Source organism: Babylonia areolata, chromosome 21 (assembly GCF_041734735.1).
Source record: "Babylonia areolata isolate BAREFJ2019XMU chromosome 21, ASM4173473v1, whole genome shotgun sequence".
In the NCBI taxonomy this organism is placed as follows: Eukaryota; Metazoa; Mollusca; class Gastropoda; order Neogastropoda; family Buccinidae; genus Babylonia; species Babylonia areolata.
The window spans coordinates 40,071,923-40,087,293 of NC_134896.1; the positions used below are offsets into that span (position 1 = coordinate 40,071,923).

Here is a 15,371-nt window from a genome sequence, read left to right on the forward strand (position 1 = left end):
CACCACCCCTCTCTCTCCCCCTTCCCTCCACCCACCTCAACCCCCCCCTCTCTCTCCCCCTTCCCTCCACCTACCTCAACCCTCACCACCCCTCTCTCTCTCCCCCCTTCCCTCCACCCACCTCAACCACCACCACCCCTCTCTCTCCCCCTTCCCTCCACCCACCTCAACCCTCACCACCCCTCTCTCTCCCTTCCCTCCACCCACCTCAACCCCCCCTCTCTCTCCCTTCCCTCCACCCACCAACACATAAAATAATATTAAAAAAACCCCAAACAACCCCCTCCCCTCCCCCCAAAAACAACAACAAACAACAACAACAACAACAACAACCAAAACAAACAAAACAAAACAAAAAAACCCCCTCTCTCTCACTTCCTGACACTGATTCGATCACGGCACAGAACTAATGAGTACACCACTCCCAAATCAAACGTGGGTCTATGTAAACACGTCTCTTCGTGTCAACATTGACAGTGACGGTATAACATCTACTCCCCTCTTCTCTTGATATACACAACGCCCCACAGTGCCCCACTTATCCGGGTGGACATATAATTTACCCGCTTGTCATTAACCGGGTAAGGTCGAGGAAACATCGTTCCTATCAATGGGGACTAGGAGGTCGGAGATGCTTTTAATTACAGGTGTGTGGTGGTTGTAAATGTTGTGGCTGTGTCGTCGTAAGTGTGGGTGGTTTTTAAGAGTCTTGTTCTTCTTCCCACAGTCGGTGTATTGAAATAGATATAGTGCTGGCAAGTTTTACAGTGGAGCTGGTTCTGGTAAATGAGGATTTGGAATGGCATGCTTTTCGTTCTGGTACACGTGTTCTTTCTTTCTTTTTTTTTTTTTTTGATCACGCGCACGCTCACGCGTAGCCTATATAAACGCACACACACACACCAACAAACACACACACACACACACACACACACACATACACACGCTTGCGCGCGTACAAGCGTACTCTGACCCACCCACCAATCTCTTCTGTATTTGACATAACAAAATATAATAGAACAGAATAGAATATTACAGGATATGTGGTTGATTTCAAACATGTCATGTTCATAACGACTATTTGAAGGTTAAGCGTTAGATTGAAAATTATATGCAAACACAATTACAGCAGGAATGTAGACATTTATGCATATATATATATATATATATATATATATATATATATATATGTGTGTGTGTGTGTGTGTGTGTGTGTGTGTGTGTGTGTGTAGTATTTACCACATACCTGTGCGGACGCAAGCAGCGGTCAGCTGACACCGCTGTGTGTGTGTGTGTGTGTGTGCGTGCGTGCGTGCGTGTGTTTGCGTGCGGGCGTGCGTGTGTGTGCGTGCTCGCGTGTTTGCGTGCGTGCGTGTGCGTGTGCGTGTGTGTGTGTGTGTGCACTTCTGCATATACTTATGCGGGCCGGCGGCAAGAATGCTTCATTGAGAGAAAAGCTGAGAGTGAGAGAGAAAGAGACAGAGACAAAAAAAAGGGAGACTAAAACAAAAGGAGAAAGAGACACCCACACAGACAGACAAATAGAGGTATACTATTATAGCAGTTAGTGAAAGTGCAATGTTGGACTAACCCTCCCCCCCTCCACGTCCCCCCACACACACCCAAAAACAACAACAACAACAACAACAACAACAACACACACACACACACACACACACACACAACAAACAAAAAAAACACCCCAAAACAACAACAACAACAACAACTCACACACACACACACACACACACACACACAACAAACAACAAACAAACAAAAAACAACAACCCAAAACAACAGCACACACACACACACACACACACACACACACACACACACACACACCGGTATCCCCATCCCTTCTTCCAACCCGCACGCCCTCCACAGTCACCAACTACTAACGACAAGTTTGTCAAAGGCAGCTAACACGGCCCCTCACACTGAGGTTGTGGGTACAGTCACCATAGATACGGCATGATGACTCTCGAAGAGAACAAAGAAAAGAAGTTGTCGTTTTGTGACATTCGTACATTCAGTTAAGACTACACATTGCCAGAGAGAGCGGAATGCTACAGTATCAGGATGGAAATACGTGTACTTCTTCTAATATTATCATAATTATTCAAAACTATACCTTCTTATTTGCATACAGATAACATTTTTTTTCCTAGGTGGGGGTGGGGGTCTTTTTCGTAATATGAATATATTACCGTTTGTACAGAGCGGACATTTTTATTGGCCTTTCCTTTTTCAGATGTTTCCGGGGTTGGGTTTTTTTTGTAATTTTTTTTTTTTTTGGGGGGGGGGGGGGGGGGGGGGGGGGTTGGTTTTTTTTTTTTGTACACACAAGATTTGTTCTTTTCATTTCTTTGTTTCTTTTTTGTTTCAAATATTATTCCGGTTTGTAACATAATATGTTCGTGGGTCTTTTTTTTTTTTTTTTTTTTTCAACAACACTTCTTTTAAATCTTTTAAAATCTCTTCCAGTTTTCTGTTATCTTTTTTTTCTCGTTTGTACAAAAAAAAGTACTCTTTTCTTCAAATGTCTTCCGTTTGTACAAACAATACTTCGTTTAGAATCATTTCCCGTTTGTAGAAACAGTACTTTTTTTCTTCAAATCTCTTCCCATTTGTACAGTCAGTACGTTTTATTAAAAAAAAAAAGGTTTCCCGTTTTTATAAACAATACTTTTATTTGAAAAAAGAATGTGTGTGTGTGTGTGTGTGTGTGTGTGTGTGTACACTTTTGCGTCATACAAATTCTAAAAAAGAATATCATGCCGTTTGTACTCACAGGACATTGCCTTTCCCCCCCAGATCTCTCCCCGTTGGTACAAATAGGATATCATTTTTTAAAAAAAAGTTCTTCCAAATCTCTTCCCGTTTGTAAGCAAAAGATTCTTCTTTTTTCCCAAACCTTTTCCCTATTGTTTACACAGGATATTCTTGGTCTTTTTTTTTTCTTTCAAATATGTTCCCATTTGTAAACACATGACATTTTTCATTGATGCTTTTGAAATCCCTTAATACTTGTCTTACCGTGATTCCGTGTGTACATTTGTCTGACCTTTTTCAGATATCTTCCCGTGTCAAATGTGATTCTGTGTGTACATTTGTCTGACTTTTTTCAGATATCTTCCCGTGTCAAATGTGATTCCGTGTGTACACTTGTCTGACTTTTTTCAGATATCTTCCTGTGTCAAATGTGATTCCGTGTGTACACTTGTCTGACCTTTTTCAGATATCTTTCCGTGTCAAATGTGATTCCGTGTGTACATTTGTCTGACCTTTTTCAGATATCTTCCTGTGTCAAATGTGATTCCGTGTGTACATTTGTCTGACCTTTTTCAGATATCTTCCCGTGTCAAATGTGATTCCGTGTGTACATTTGTCTGACCTTTTTCAGATATCTTCCCGTGTTAAATGTGATTCCGTGTGTACACTGTCTGACTTTTTCTCTCTCTCGTTTGTTGTTGTTGTTGTTGTTGTTGTTGATGATGATGATGTTGTTGGTGGTGGTGGTGATATCTTCCCGTTTGTGCACAGAGGACATCTGGATTTTTTTTTCCTTCAAAAGTTCGTCCCGTTTGCACATATTTGGCAATTTTTCCTCTCTTTTTTCCCCCCAAACCTCTTTATATATATATATATATATTTTTTTTTTTTTTCCCCTCAAACTTCTTTCCCTTTGTCTACAAATGCTTTTTTTGAAATCTTTTCCAGTTTGTACACAATGGGGCATATTTTGTCCTTCGTTTCCAAATATCTTCCGGTTTATACACACAGCACATTTTTTTTTTTGGGGGGGGGGGGGGTGAAATTTGTTCAGATATCCTCCCATTTGTACACATCGGGCATTTTTTCAATATATTTCAAATCTCTTCAGGTTTTCTCACACAGGACATTTTTACAGTCCTTTTTTTTCTTTTTTCTTTTTTTTTCCCGTTTATATACACAGGACATTCATTTTGTCTTCTTCTTTTTCTTTCAAATCTCTTCCCGCACACCCACATTTACACGCACTTATACAACCGCACCCCCCACCCCCTCATCCCCCCTTCCCCCCACAAAACCACACACACACACACACACACACACACACACGAGCGCCAGGGCATGTTGTCATGGGTTCTTTTACGTGCCATAAGTGCAAGCTACATACGGGGCTTTTTATATTTCTTATTTTGGTTTATTCAAACCTCTTCCCTTTCGTACACAAAGGACACTTTTCTTCAGCATGATACTTACGTGCATCCATACACGAAAAAAGTGCAAAGTAATTTTTTTTTTTTTTTTAACGAAAGTCCGATGAAATTGAAGTTAACGAAACAAATCGTAACAGGGAGGTGAGGAAGAACAATTGAGCGAGTTCTTAATAGGATAGGGTAACAACATGAGAAAGAGAGAGAGGGAGAGACAAGGGGTTAAAGAGAGACAGAGAAGTGGTGGGGGTGGACGAGAAACAAGGGAAAAAGAGACAGGGAGGGAGAGAGAGATAGGGAGAGTGGAGAAGAAAGAGGGACAGATAGAGAGAGAGGTCAGACAGACAGACAGACAGAAAGAAAGATAGATAAACAGACAGACAGAGTGAGAAACAAACAAAACGCAAACAGAAAGAAGAATGGACAAAAACTGTCTTTTTTTCCCTTGTAGAGCTCTGACACAAAGAAATGATATAATGCAAAGAAACCATCTGAAAAACCAAAAAAACAAATCAAATCAAAACAAACATAAAAGATATTAACAACAATCCATCCAACCAAAAATGTATCACAACTAAAGATAAAATTTTTTACGCTATTCCACATAAAAATGGATTAGGTGTGTGAAAGGGATGAACACACACACACACACAAACACACATACACCTAACACACACCTAACACACACACACACACGCGCGCACACACACACGCACACACACAAGTGTCACACTTATCTATACATTCATCAGATCTTACTACCAACACTTTTCCCACATTTCTTCCTAGAAAGGAGAGATACCTTAATTAATCAACACAAAAACTGAAACATTGAACTGTCTTTTTTTCCCTTATAGAGCTCTGACACAAAGAAGTGATATAATGCAAATAAACCATCTGAAAAAACAAAAAACGAAAAACAAATCAAATCAAAACAAACATAAAAAATATTAACAACAATCCATCCAACCAAAAATGTATCACAACTAAAGATGAAGAAAATTTTTACGCTATTCCACATAAAAATGGATTAGGTGTGTGAAAGGGATGAACACACACACACACACACACACACACCTCACACACACACGCGCGCGCGCGCACACACACACACACACCTCACACACACACGCGCGCGCGCACACACACACACAAACACACCTCACACACACACGCGCGCGCACACACACACACACACACACACACACACACACAAATATCACACTTATCTATACATTCATCAGATCTTACTACCAACACTTTTCCCACATTTCTTCCTGGAAAGGAGAGATACCTTAATTAATCAACACAAAAACTGAAAAAATTGACCAACACTTTTTGTCAAACGCGTCTCACATAAATCATCCATTCATTCACCCACCTACCTACCGACCTACCTTCCTTCCTTCCTTCCTTCCTTCCCAGAATCGCCAGGACTTAATCAATCAACACAACAACTTAAGCTGATGTCTCCATGATAATCTCTGCACGCTCTCTGTCTCCCATCCTGTGTGACAAGAGGGACAGAGACAGACCTCACAAGAAGGCCGCAACAAAAAACTCAGCCGAGTGACAACGAACGCTGTGTTTGCCGAACTGATAGAACGAGCGTTAACTGTTGGTCGACGATCTACGCCTGCGGCTGTGCAAGTGAAAAAGCACAGCGTTTTTCTATCGATCGAGCCAATTGTTCGCTGCGATACAATCAGGTATTGGTAGGAACGTTATGGGTTGTTGTTATTATTGTTGTTATTGTTGTTGTTAGTTGGTGGTGGTGGTGGTGGTAGTGGTAGTGGTGGTGTTATTGGTGTGTGTGTGTGTGTGTGTGTGAGAGAGAGAGAGAGAGTCATACAGACAGTATGTGTGTGTATGTTTGTGTGTGTGAGAGAGAGAGAGAGAGAGAGAGAGAGAGAGAGAGAGTCATACAGACAGTATGCGTGTGTATGTTTGTGTGTGTGAGAGAGAGAGAGAGAGAGAGAGAGTCACACAGACAGTATGCGTGTGTATGTTTGTGAGAGAGAGAGAGAGAGAGAGAGAGAGAGAGAGAGAGAGAGAGAGAGAGTCATACAGACAGACAGTCTGAGAGAGAGACACAGACAGACAGACAGAGACACAAAAATGCCGAAAGAATATCTGTGATTCTGTCTGTTTATCCGCGGGTATCAATGCCCGTTTAGGTGCGTGCTGGGACTGTATGTATAATGTCGACTGGAATCAATCATTTCGACTTTGGTGAAAAGGTCTAGGAACGGTTTCAATGTTTTGTGTTTGCTTATTTCCAGCACATACGCACGCACGCACGCACACACACACACACACACACACACACACACACACACAACGCAAGCATGCTCGCATACACATATTTTCTATAAAAAAAATATGTAAACTCAGGAAATGTGGTAGAAGTGTTCAAGAAGACTGCATAGAAAAAAGACAGAAAAAAGATAGATAGATAAATCCAAGCCCATTGTCTTCGTTTTCCACAAAGAAGCTGAAAAGCGTCTTTTTTTTCTTCTTTTTTTTTTCTTTTTTTTTTCCCCTGCGTGCAGTTTTATTTGTCGAAGCGGATTTTTCTACAGAATTCTGCCCTTTTGTTGCCGTGGGTTCTTTTACGCGCGCAAAGTGCATGCTGCACACGGGGCCTCGGTTTATCGTCTCATCCGAATGACTAGCGTCCAGACCACCACTCAAGGTCTGGTGAAGGGGGAGAAAATATCGGCGGCTGAGCCGTGATTCCAACCAGTGCGCTCAGATTCTCTCGTTTCCAATGCGGACGCGATACCTCTAGGCCATCACTCCACTGATGTGTGTGTGTGTGTGTGTGTGTGTGTGTGTGTGTGTGTGTGTGTGTGTGTGTGTGTGTGTGTGTGTGTGTGTGTGTGTGTGTGTGTGTGTGTGTGTGTGTGTGTGTTTTCTTTGTCGTTGTTTTTCATACGCGTATAATTGCTTTTACCTGCACACCACCCACCCCCCTCCCCCATGCCCCGCAACAACAACAAACAACAACAACAACACCACCAACAACAACAAGGAACACATGCAGGAAAAACTTCGAGTTCCACTGACCAAAACTATAGACGCACAACCGTTGAAAACCCCAACATCAGCGCACAGCGAAAAAACATCCATTAGAGACAAACAGACACCATCACTGAATCGACCAGCTTCCAACCCCTCCTCCCTCCCACCACTCTCTCCCACACCCAGTTAACCAACCCCCCCCCCCCCCCCCCCCAACCCCCACCGCCGCACCTCCACCCCTACCCCCTCCTCTCTGAAAAGCGTGACGGAACACAAGCTCTTTTTCTCTTCGGTATCGATGAGTGACTTGCGATCGCATCGGTTCAATGCACTTCGATCCAGCCGACCGTGAACGAGCGGTTTCGTTACACGGGAAGAGGCGACAGAGGACGCGTTACTATTCTCGGGCCGGATCTGTTTGGGGAGACACTTGAAGCACGTGCATTTCGAAGTCCTTGAAGAGGAGTATTGTGTTGTGTTGTGCTGTATTGTGTTATGTTGTATCGTATCGTATTTTTTGTATTGTATTTTCATCACAGTGTGTCGCTTCATATCGTAACATGTTTTGTGGTGTTGTGTTGCGTTGCGTTGTGTTGTATTGCGTTGTGCTGTGTTGTGTTGTGTTGCGTTGCGTTGCGTTGTGTTGTATTGCGTTGTGCTGTGTTGTGTTGTGTTGCGTTGCGTTGTATTGTGTTGTGTTGTGTTGTGTTGTATCGTCTTGTATTGTATCGTATTTTTGGTATTGTATTTTATCACAGTGTATCGTTTAATATCGTATCATATTATGTCGTATCGTGTCGTGTTGTTTCGTGTCGTGTCGTGTCGTATCGTACTTTTTGTATTGTATTTTATCACAGTGCATCGCTTCATATCGTATCATAGTATGTGGTGTTGTTTTGTCTTGTGTTGTGCTGTATTGCGTCGTGTTGTGTTGTGTTGTGTTGTGTCGCGTCGTGTTGTGTTGTGTTGTATCGTCTGGTATCGTATCGTACTTTTTGTATTCTGTTTTTATCATAGAGTATCGTTTCATATCGTATCAGATTGTGTGATAACGTGTGGTCTTGCGTTGCGTTGCGTTGTGTTGTGTGGTGTTGTGATATAATGTATTACTCTTTGTCGTAACATATTTCTCTGTTGTCTCCGCCACACCACTGCCATACAAAACCCAGAAGTTGTATTGTGTTGCGTTGGATGCGCATGTACTGTGTATTGTATTGGATTTGGTCGTATCGTATTGTATTGTGCTGTACGATGCGAGACTATGCTGTTCTGCTGAAACACACTGCACATCAGTGGTGATCGAACAAAAGGAACAATTCTTCCCAGTTTTTAATCCATCTGAAGATATTACGTTCCTGGTCATCTTATCGCAAAGCAACAACAACAACAACAATAACACACACACACACACACACACACACACACACACACACACACACGCTAACTATTACGAAATGATTTCTAACTCAATAAAGAAAGAAAGACCATTATTATTATCATCATTCTTCTTCTTCTTCTGCTTATCATTATTATCCATCAGATGCTGCTGCACCTTTTTGAAATCATTCCTGCGATTTCCTTTTGCTGCCCCTTCTCCCTCTCCCCTCCTATACCCTTGTTGTTGTCATCAGACTTCAGCCTCCCCCCCCCCCCAAGTTACCTCCCTTCAGAAGACCTCTCCACTTTTCTCTTCCGCATGGAGTTGTCAGCTGTGGAGAATGCCTGGTGGACACTATGCCGGAGATTGCAAGTCTTTCATTTCCGGGTGCTACATTTTAACTCTGGACGTCACAGCCGCGAACGGAAAATCTCTTCGGAATTCCTATCTTGTTAACAACTAGAACGGACAAGCCACATCAACTTGTTCCCAGTTTACCGATGCGCTTTAAGCCAAATGGTAAACGTTATATAAATATTTTATTATTATTGTTGTTGTTGCTGTTGTTGTTATCATCATTTTTAATATTATTATTGTTAGTAGTAGTAGTATCATTATTAGTATTAGTAGTAGTAGTAGTAGTAGTAGTAGTAGTAGTAGTAGTAGTAGTAGTATGTCATGGATACGGTTCGCACATCATTCATTCATTTTGCCCATCGCTCCTAGTGGAGCATAGGCCATCGACGACCCCTCGCCATCGCACTCTGTTCTGGGCTGTTCTGGCCATTCCAGTCCAGTTGGTCCCTTGCTGCTTCAGCTCACGATTTGCACAACATAACTTTAACTCAATGAACCCTGACTTGTACAGTATTTCCGGATGTGTCCTTACGTGACTTGAAGGGAAAAACGGTATTATTTCCTGCGGGTTTTTTTTTCTGCGTCACTATGGCATGGAAAACTGCAGAGGCTGTAAAAAAAACAACAACCAATCGTCTCATTCATTAAAACGGATTTCACGTTCCGACACTTCCATGAACCGCAAAGAAAGGGGCCTAACTTCTTACAGTATTTCCGGTTGTGACCTTACGTGTTTTGGAGCCGGAAAAACCGGTATATTTACTGCAGTTGTTGTTGTTGGTTTTTTTTTCTTTCTTTTTTTTTTCTTCAGGCTATAAATTCTCCAGGGGTGAATGGGTTAATCGGTGTCAAACAGTGAGACACTGGCCAGCTTTCACATGAAGGCGACCTGTTCATTTTTATATCAGCACTCACAGGGTCAGTCGCATTATTATATAAAAAAAAAAATGCTTTTAGCTTCAACACAGCCAATCAAGTAGTCAAAAAACAAACGAAAATAAACATTCAAGTAGAACAACACATATACGCACTCACGCACGACCGCACACACGCGCGCGCGCACACACACACACGCGCGCACGCACATATATATATATATATATATATATATATATTACAGAGAGTGAGAGAAAGTATACAACACACACACACACACACACACACACTTCACTTTGAAAGAGTCGGTGCTCGTTTTTTTTGTTTTTGTTTTTTTTTTTTTACGAAAAAAAGACAAAGAAACATGAACACACAACAGAAAAATACTCCAATACTTCACTTCATTGAAAAAAGAAAGTCCCAAGCCGACACAGATTGACAATGACGACAGTCATCACCAGTTGCTTATCTATTTCTATATTTATAGGAAAAACAATTAAAACTGCACGCAGGATAAAAAAACAAAAAAATAAATAAAAAAATGGTGGCGCTGTAGTGTGGCGTCGCGCTCTCCCTGGGGGGAGAGCAGCCCGAATTTCACACAGAGAAATATGTTGTGATAAAAAGAAATACAAATACAAATATGTTTTGTAGTAGTTGTTTGGAGATTATTTTATTTTATTTCACTTGATTCTATCTTATTTAATCTATTTTTTTTTTTTTTTAATTTCATCTTATTCTATTCATTCTGTTTTTGTCACATTATCGGCGGTTGAAACTGACAGGATATCAAAACAGTTACTGGGAAGGACATGGTGGTTTCTATTAACACAGAACCGTATGGATTCACACGCAACAGAGGTTTTTTTTTTCTTTTTCTTTTTTTCTGTTTTTTTCTTTTTTTTTCCAAGTCAGCAGTAGTTCTCCACGCGAACACGGTCATTTCCTGAAGGCGGTGGCAGATCTTTGTGAAAGCTACATTTGGGTTCTTTCTTCATCTTTTTCTTTTTTCTTCACCCGTCTCGTCAAACCGGTTTACGTTTTGGACCCTGTCTCTAACCCCCTCTCCCCCCCCCCCCAACCACCTTCTCTTTCCTTCCATTACCCCCCACCCCCCACCCCCCACCCCGCACCCCCCTCTATCTTGTTGCTTCGTTGCCAAGCATAACTAGTCGATAAATCCATTGGTGAAATCTAAATAATTGATTTTGCTTTGTGTGTGTGTGTGTGTGTGTGTGTGCGTGTGCGTGTGCGTGTGTGTGTGTGTGTGTTGGCATAAAATGGCTGCTCTACTTCGGTATAAGTCGTTCTTTTTTGCTGTCGTTGTGTGGTGAATATTGGTGGTTGGACGAATGATGGATTGAGTGACTAGCTCAATGGACGGATGAACAAGAAACGGGTGGGAATAAACGAACGGGTACTTTTGTATGCCGTCCTAAGTGTTTCAAATGCATTGTCATGCCTCGCTATAGGAGAAAATAATACCGGGTGGATTTAACAGGTGGTGAGACTGTTGGAAACATACTCTGCAGTCATTCCTCTTCTTGTGTTTTGCATTTCTTGCAAAGTCAGGAAACACGATCCTAATGTTCTGTTTTGAGAGAAAAAGAAACCCTGACATTATCATGCTCAGTCATTTCATATTCCCCTTCTAGTGGTTCTAGGCAATTGTTCAACTCTGTAAGGGAAAAGTTCTGTTCGCACGAATAACCCGCAACTGTTTAGCCTTTGTCGAACAAAGAAAACAGGAAAAAAAAGAGAAAGAAATAAAGAACAATTGTAGTAGTGAAAAGTCAATGATCGAAAGAACAAACATTGAGCGAACGAAGGATGGAAGTGTGGAAGGAAGGAAGGAAGAAATAAAGAAAGAAAGAAAGAAAAGGAAAGAAAGAAAGAAAGAAAAGGAAAGAAAGAAAGAAAAGCAACAGCAACAATGAATGAAAGAAAGAAAAAAAGAAAAGAAAGGAAAGAAACATGTCTAAATGTGATGATATTATTTTTATTTTTTATTTTTATTTTTTTTTAAATTTTTTATTTTATTTTTTTATAGGAAAGAGATATCTTTTGTTCATGGCATAACCCGAAAGTGCCAGTAGGCCGACGTCTTGTATTGGCATCATACAGATCGATTTCCTAAACTCAAATACATATCTGATGATATCAGCTCGGGTGTCTTTTTGGCGTGCACATGCGTATACACGAACATAGGCAAAGTCATGTACAAAAATACATACTGAAGTACAGGCCCCCAGATTTATTTGTGGAGGTAGACTTCTTATTAATTGTGACACAGTGGCAACAGAATAAGCAGAATAATTACACAAACACGCATAACGACTCGTGATTTTGCCACAGAAGTTGCACACAAAACAGAGAGAAAAAGAAAGTAGAAGGGGAGAAAAAAGAGGAAAAAAAAAAAGAAAGAAAAAAAAGGCACCAGGGGGATTCGAACCCTCGACCTTCTGCTTACTAGGCAGACGCTCTAACCAACTGAGCTATGGCGCCTGTTGTTTTGTGTTCTGCTATTCGCTCACCAGTTGTCAGAGTAAGAAGAGAAATCGCGATGATTGTTTCCCGCGCGGCAACTTCAAGGACACTTATCATATTTGTGATGTATATCATTTACATGAGTCGAAAAAGGCTCATGCCCGTCTTTATTCAGTTATCTGTTTTTCATTTATCTATCTATTTATTGCTTAGCAGATGTGGTGTAGCGTATATGGATTTGTCCGAACGCATTGACGCCTCCTCCTTGAACTGCTGATACTCAGTGACACTGCTGTAGGAGTTGCATGCTTTAGAATGTATATAAGAAAACAACCCATCGGATTTGTTCATTATCTTATTAAAACAAATAAACAATGTCAGGAAACACCTGTCACAACCCATAAGGGGTTGCCCATGAACCCCCCCCCCCCCCTCCCCTCCCCGCACCTTCCCACACTAACTAACACCCCGACAACACAAAACACAGAGACAGATAATTCAGCTCAATTCTTTACTGTTGTACACTTTGAATATCCTGGTCCAGACACACAAGTTTTAACACTTAACTACAGCAACACTCCTTGGTTACACTATAGCAGCATGACCACGACACAGCAAGCCCTAATAACGGCAGCACAGATCTACGCAAAAGAAAAAATGTCAGTTCACTTGAACCTAAATCAAGTTCATCTGTTGAAGGACAGCATCATTGAACTGGCTTCAGTCGTACGCCCGCAGAAACGGAGAGGGTGGAAACGGGAGGAGGGACTGTGGGCGTTGAAAAATATGGGGGTCGGGGAAAGGAGTGGGAGTGAGGGAGTTTGGAACAGACGGGGATGAAGTGGAATGATGAAAAGGTGAATCCTGGAGTCCCGTTGGGGTGACAGTCAGGGAGAACCCACAGGAAGAAAAGACAGGGAACAAATCTGTAACGAGACTCCCATGTCTCTGTAGACAATGCTCTAACTCGTTATGAAAGAGTACCCCTCCCCCTCCCTTTCCTTAAGCAATACACATTACGCAAGTAGGCGAGTAAGTGGATATTGATGCAGTCGCTTCCACACAAAAAACTACCAATGCCAAAAAGTACAGGAACCGCCCATTATTGTTTCTCATAGACACATTTACCCTAAATGACAATTTGTCGTTATTTATAATGCTAGTTTCGAACTGCAGAAACAAAACTCAATGAGGTAATATTACAAATCATCGTACTACATTTCCAACACGACACAAAAATGTTTTGGGAAATTTAGACACAGTTTTCATTGTAAAGAATGTATATTTGAAACAATAAATCGAGCCGAATACATGTCAAAATAACACACTTAACAACCTTATCAATTTCCCCTAAAAATATCTAGAAATAAAAGAATACTGGATTTAAAAGATTTCTGTTAAAACAATCCCCAAAATACAACCAAATGTCACAAGTTACGACACTAACACCACGAGGACAAACTAACTATACAACTCCCCCCTCACCTGTCACCAGGAATCAGGCTCACCACTGGCCCAGGAGAGAACACAAAACACAGATCCACACAGAGGCAGAAGGGGGTCACACAAGAATCGAGCCCCACGACTGTCCAAGAGGGCACCCAACAGCTCGCTTGCTGGAACGGCGACCCTTCTCCTCCCAAAGCTCGGCACCAAAGGCAAAGCAAAACCCTTCCTTCACAACGATGTTAACTCAGAACTCATCTCAAGAGTTCAGAGCAAGAAGGACTAAGGACATGTCAGTCACACATCACGACAGATTCACGTGCTTCAGTTCGGAACAGAACTGAGCACACAAGAGAACGATAGAGCAAAAGGGGGAGAGAGGAGGGAGAAAGGGAGAAGGGAAAGGGAGAGGGGAAAGGAGAGGAGGGGAAGAGAGAGGGGAAAGGGAGAGGAGGGGAAGGGAGACGAACACACGAACACACGCACAAATGAATGCTACGAGCCGTGACAACACCCCATTCTCTCATCATGTTTCACGAGTCAACAGAGATCCATTTTCTGAACAAATGAATGGGCTTTATGTCTGTCTCTCAACTTACCACAACACAGAAAACTTGAGTTTCTGAAGACGGGTTTCATGTATGTTTGGTGAATTCAGATTACAGGAGGATTATTTTCTTCTCTTTTTTGTGCCCCTCCCCCCAACCCCCTCACCAATTTGGTGATTTTTTGTGTTTCTTTTTATTTTCGATATTTGATGATGAAGAATGATGAGAGGGGTGATGGGCGACGTTGCCTTAGAGATCCATTTCGGTTTCAGATCATGTGACAAACACTCTATATACTCTTCCTTTCATGATATATCCCGACAGAAACCAGGCCCGAGATAAACAGTCACCTGCAGTGTTTGTCAGGAAAAGTTGAGCAACACTCTCAAAGAGGTGGTGGACTCCACGAAGTGGATGACCATTGACTGTGTGCTTTCAGACTTCCCATTGAAGCCCATAACAACACGGCAGCTCTCGGCAAGAGTCGGCCTTGTGTTGGATATATATTATTTGACTGACCAAATATTCTAAGTTGAATGGATTGGCCAATGATCTGTCAGAATTTCTCCTGTCCCCTCTGCTCCCCCTCCCCCACCACCTTACCCACCACTTCTAAATGTCATTTTTTCCCCTTCGTGTTTCTCTTCTATCAGGCCGATTCCTCTGGTGACTATAAATCTAATCTCATGTTAATATTGATATGAGTATTATTTTACTGTATTATGTATTTATTTGTTCTATATCATTATTTCCTTACTTACTGTTTATGAATGTTATTTGATACAATTGATAATATGGTTCATCAGCCGTCATTTTAAAATTGAAGTGAAACGTTGTGAGCACAGTATAAGCTTTAAGCTTGTTGATGCTCTTTTGTCTTTGTTTGAATTGTAATCATGTGTACTGTTGAACAATTAAAGATTATTTAAACCAAGACTCGGCCAAGGGCCGAAAAAAAAAACAGAAACAAACAAACAAACACCACCGACCAGTGAGGTTCAAACACGTGGCCTTCCAGTCGTCAGCCTCCGATGCTAACCGCTTTGCCACGGG

General features: G+C 41.7%; 1 non-coding gene across 1 annotated transcript; it reads right to left on the reverse strand.

The window, feature by feature from the left end:
- Positions 1 to 12,268: 12,268 nt before the first annotated feature.
- Trnat-agu (transfer RNA threonine (anticodon AGU)) lies at positions 12,269 to 12,342 on the reverse strand. Its single transcript has one exon. It is a non-coding gene; the product is annotated as a tRNA-Thr (tRNA).
- Between the last annotated feature and the right edge of the window lie 3,029 nt (positions 12,343 to 15,371).